This window comes from Quercus lobata, chromosome 10 (assembly GCF_001633185.2).
Source record: "Quercus lobata isolate SW786 chromosome 10, ValleyOak3.0 Primary Assembly, whole genome shotgun sequence".
NCBI lineage: Eukaryota > Viridiplantae > Streptophyta > Magnoliopsida > Fagales > Fagaceae > Quercus > Quercus lobata.
In genome coordinates this window covers 17,955,895-17,961,894 of record NC_044913.1, presented here as the reverse complement: position 1 = coordinate 17,961,894, position 6,000 = coordinate 17,955,895, and positions in this window count along the sequence as shown.

The following is a 6,000-nucleotide window of genomic DNA, read 5'->3' as shown; positions in this document are numbered from 1 at the left end:
TTGCTGATGGGTTTATTTGGTACTGTGGTTTTAGTGAACTTGGATTTCGGAACAAGTCTTGACTTTGACCTAAAGATATTACAACACACTGTGTACACTCATATTTACTAATGTCTTCTTCTATTTAAAGATTTAGATTGAATTATTAATTTATGAAATGAAAATCTATTGCTGAGTGAAGTCTTTTGGTGCAGCTTGTGGAACACATCTTATGCAGTTATGCCAAGATTGTCAAACATCTTTGAAAATATATGTATATATCTTTTAGGCCTCTGTCTTTGTCTGCTTAAATTCATGATTTTATTTAACAAATAGATCTTCCTATGTTTGGATATAAACCTTGAATTTTTTTTTTTTTCTTTTTCATTGAATCTTAAATGTTTTTGTTAGTTTTATGGTCTACTAGTACCCACTATGCTTGCCTTCAAGATCCTTGTCATCGACCAAAAGACAACTTTAATTAAGAAAGTAATAATTCACAACCCAATAAATTTAACAAGATCAACATCTTGATTCGCCAGAATTTTGATGTTTTTATTGATCAAAGATGCTTCATGACACTAATATGTGCAATAAAAGGGTGTTTTTAATTTTTGTGCTGCAGGATTTTTATTTAATTTCCTGATTTTTGATTGTGCATGAGTGCAATTGAGTGCTTTTGAACCATGAAAAAGAGATCATGTAAGATCATGGGAGGCAGCAATTATGGCTTGAGATTAGTAACAGTTGTAGTAGCACGCTTCACATGGACATTGCTAAAAGGAAGTTTATTATGTCGTACCAAATCCACCCAAAAGTGCAACAACTATCAAAGAGGAGTTATAATAGTGAAATTGACATTTATAAGATTTGTTAGTATATGCACATTTGGATCTTTGGTTATGTTTGCATATTTGCTTCTACAATTGCTATATCTATTGTCTAAAGCCTTTCAGTTTAGTTGGGAGAGGACCACACTATCAAAGCCTTAACCCCAATACCCAAGAAACCTAAAATTCCCTCACCAACCCCACTTCATGGGAACAAGCTTGATACTTTGAATCTTCTTTGCCCTTTTTCTTTTTCTTTTTCTCTTTTACTCTATAATGGGTTTTCTTGCTCACCTTTTTTCTTAATTATTTCGGATTGTTTCAAAACCTTAGAAGCCATTGTGCCATGCACTATTAGAACTTACTTGTAGAAGCTCTCTTCTATCTTCACTTTTCATTCACATGCTAGGTTTTTGCAGGAATTTAATTATGTGAAAGCATTGTTGTGAAAGATTAAGACATTTGATTAATTTGGTTATACTTTTGGACTCACCAATGCCCCAGCCACATTGTGCCCCGAAAAATGTTAAAATCAAACTACAAACTATTTTACAAATTTTTTTACAAACTGCTAATATGGTAGGTGATTATTAGTAAGTAAAAAAATGATACTAATGGTAAGCCCAGGTGAGAACTAGTAAGAATTTGTCACATCAAAAATTTATAAAAATATTGTAAAATAGTTTGTGGTAAGAGAAGTGATTTTTGAAAACAAGAAAAAAAATGATGTTTGATAGCAAGAATCAAAAGAGATTTTAAGACCATTTAAGTCCCATAAAATTTATCCAAAAGTTTTGTAGTTTAGTAACATTTCGTGCTCTCCCTTCTCAAGAGAATTAGAAATTGAATCTCCCCTCTCCCATTATTGTAACTTGTAACCATCAAATTTATAAATAAATAAAAATTCCCAAAAAACTTTTTTGTAGTTCTTTAGTGGTAGTTTGGTGTTGATGTAACATAATAAAAATGTCTAGTATTTTCATTTTATAGGTTACAAAACTTGTCAAAGGCAAGGGTTTGAACTAAGGACTCATTGTATTTTTATTTCCAAAATCTAATTAATTCAATTAATAACCAATTATTATTATTAGTGCTCTCTTATCTCAAAATTTGTGATTGTCAAGTGTCATTTTGAAAAACAAGTATGAGCAATTACGTCAATTCATTATTTTTATTAAAAGTTGGAACAACTTACTTAAAAATTTTAACGCTATAGCTCAAAATTCCACCGACTCCTCAAAGCTTTTCAGTGAAATTGCCAAAAAGTGTACTAGATAGCTCTTTTCTAGCTAATTTCTTGTTTAATAAATCAAAATATTTGAAAGCATTATTCATATTTAAATTTGCCAAACATTCAAAATTCTAAAGAACTTTTCAATTAAAACTTTATATTGCAAAAGTTTTTCTTTAGGAATTACGAACATGAACATGGGTACAGGTACGACACGATATCACAAGCATTTTTTGAAAAATTATAATATGAAACGACCTATATGATACTAATATAATACAAATACAACATAGGTATGACAGCCTAAATGAAGTATTTATAATTCTTAAGCTTTATTGGTAACACTCTACTTCCTATTGCAATGCCAAACAGGCACTAAATCCTTGAAATAAGGTATGGAAATCAAAAATACACGAGCGTTTCAAATTCTTCCTAATTGAAGATGTAAAATGCTCAATCTACAATGTTGATCTGGGAACAATAACCCACCTCTTCATCTCATTCTTGCTAGCTCAAATAATCTTAATTAGCTCAGTTCGTATGGCTTCTTAGATTCCCAGCTCAAAGTTTTCACTTTTTTTTTTTTTTTTTTGAGAAGATTGGGTTACTATATTGTTAAATGCTAGTAAGGGAGTAATAAATAGTCAACATTAAGAATCCCACGATTCAAGGTTTATTACTCCCTTACTAGGATTTAACAATATAGTAACTGTTGATGCCAAGGTGTGTCACTTTTTGCAATGGAAATAATTGCAAGAAAAGGAGTTCACCAAACTTATTTTGGCAGCAGATGCTTTAAACGTTATTAATTCTATCGAATACTCTCTAATTCTCAAAAAATAAAAAATAAAAAGAACAAAATCTGTTGTTTTATGGCAACAGTAAATCTGTTGTTTTTTGGCTCACGAGTTTGCATGTAGGACCTCTGTTTCTTTGATTTAAAGATGGATTAGTCTCATCCTTTATTTTCAAGGGATTTGACTGTGTAACTTCCAGTTAACTCAATTGGTAAAATCTCTGATGGTTGAATACTTGAATAAGAGATCTGCAATTTAATCTCCGTTTACATTAAAAACCAATTAGTGTCTTAATTTGATAATAAAGAATTGTCATTAAGAGCAAACCCCATAAGCTAAAACTCTCTTAATAAAAATCTGACAGAAAGAGAGATGACCTCTCTTAATTCCTTGGGGTTTGGGTATGTTTTCTCTAATAAAATAGTTTTAATAAAAAAAATAAAAAATGATGTCCTCGGTTGCAAAGTTGCAATGGGCATGTATTAAAAGTTCAATTAATATTTTCTTTGTGCCTCAACCAAAAAAAAGAGACTAAAGTAATCTCTCATAGAAGGTTGGACTTTGCCAAAAACACATCCACTTTGCCATGTTCTTTCCACTTATTATTGGTTAAGGATAATTCAAACTTGATCTTGTCTTAAGGTCGATAAACTCAACTTAAAGGTCAATAAGCAAAACCAATTTCAGACTATTTGTAATTAGTCCACCTTTGCATTCATTTCTGTACCTCATGTAGGTGTTTGATATGATTGTAATTTGCAACAACTTTGGCCCACACTTTTTCCGATATAGCTCAAATCCCATTATTTGTAACAACAACAATAATAATAACTTTTCAGTTTTGTGTACTACTATTAATTTGTTTCTCAAAAAAAAAAAAAAAAAAAAGTGTATAACTATTAATTTGTCCAAAAGATTCTCAAAAAAAAAAAAAAAAAAAATTGTCCAAAAGGTAAAATGCTTGCAGTCAGTCAGCTGTTTTTCAGGTAACTTTGTACATACAACTATGGTAATTGTATTATTTATTCTGATATATCATGTCATATCATATGGCCACTGTCTATATTATATTACTAGGCTGCTAGCTAGGATAGTAGGATGGCAATGTCGGTAAATGTCTTCATATTTCCTCTTTGATGTTAAAAATAAATAAATAAATAAGGTTTTTGTTGACAGGTACTAGGGTATTACTAAGTTGCTGATAATATAGAAAAATAGTTTTATATGAGTTTTAGTTAGCTCAACTAATAGTTTTTGATAAATGAATAAGAGATTTAAAATTTAATCTCTACCTATATAAAAAATTAATTAATATCTTAATCTAATGATAAAAAATATCATTAAAAACAGACATCATACTATGAAACTCAACACAAAAAATTATTTATATTTCTTTTTTGTTGTTAAAAACAAATAAATAAATTAAGTTTTTGTTAACAGGTGCCAATACGTTGCTAGGCCGCTAGCTAGGTTGACAATGTCGGTAAATGCCTTCATATTTCTTTTTTGTTGTTAAAAATAAATAAATAAAGTTTTTGTTAAGAAGGGCCAATCTATTGACAAGCTACTAGCTAGGATGGCGATGTTGGTAAATGCCTTCGTATTTCCTCTTTGATGTAGTAATAAAAAAAATAATTAAAAAAAAAGAAGAAGAAGAAGGAAGGTTTTTGTTAACAGTGTCAATCTATAGGCACTCATTGCATTGAGGATGATAAAATTTATATATAGTATCTTAAGTATTGTTTATTAAGTTCATTTCTTAAAATTCTGTCACGTGACTACTTAATTAAAATATATATTTCATTCTCATAAGAAAAAATCTACGTGATAGAATTTTAAGAGAATGACCTAAAGAACGGTACTTAAGTATTGTACCTAAGTTTTGCCCTATTGAAAAATAACAAAAATAAATAAATAAATATTTCTTTAATTGACAAATGTGCGACTGCACCTAAAAAAGATGACCAATTACAATAAAAAAACTCATCCTTAACTCTTACCAAAAATTTATAAGATAATATTAAAAAAATTATAAATCCGTACTCTCCCTTCTTATGTAATAATAAGTCTGCCTCATTAGGTAGATCCAATTAAAAAAAAAAATGATTACATTCCATGTCTGCTAAGCTTTGAGGTTTCTGTGATGGTCTTGTGCCTGTAAAGAATCTGAATGTCAGAAGACTCTACATTGAGCTTGACACAAAATCATGATGCCTTATCTTATTCATCTCACCCTTGTGATACTCTAATTTTTTATTGCAGGCCCTTCCTCCATTATTTTGAGGAAGCTCACATCCATCACATTCCGTGAAAGATATTAATGCGTGGATATTTTGGCAAAAGAGAGAGATCTCCCAGCAGTGATGGTTGTATTTTGTATCCGCATCTCCTCTCTCTCTCTTTTGTACCAATTATTTTCGGATGCTAGGAATATTTGTTGTCCTAAATTTTGTATTTCTTAGTTTTGTTTAATTAAATCCCGATTACAAAAAAGAAAAGATGATTACACTTTAGTACATCTATAGATTTTAATCTACTATTTTTTTCTGATGAAGTAAAATACTAAAAATACAACTGTTGGCAACAAAAAGTCATCAGGGACATTAAAGGTCCACACTTTCAATTACCTGGACAAAGGGTACTACTCCCATCATCAACATGCAAGCTCTACCCAAAATAAATTCCCAACATCCAAAAGTGTTCCTTTTAAGAAAGAAAGAAAAATTATGGGCAGCAACTACATCACCATCAGAAAAAGAAAGATTAGATATTACTATTTAAATGGGCTATATAGTTGGCACTGTAGTCTATTATCACCAGCAACACAAGGATTGAAAAAAAGTCCTTAAAAGACCAAGTTTAGAAATTAGCATAGAGATTCTTTTGCAGTTTTCCCTCCATTATTTCAAGTGGACCCTATCAAACTCAATGCATGGTGGGGGCCATTAAGAGTCATGAAGTAAAGGAAAGTGTCAGAAATTGGGAGCTAGTAAAGCCAAACACAGTCTGGAGAAGAAGAAAAAAGTGAGTGGTTTTGAGTTTTCTTTTGCTATTGCTTTCACATTCTGAGAATTGATTTGGGTCTCTCTAGTCTGTCTGTCTCTCTCTCCCTTGTTACTTTCCACAAATCCCTAATCCCACGTAATGTAAACAAAGTTTCAAA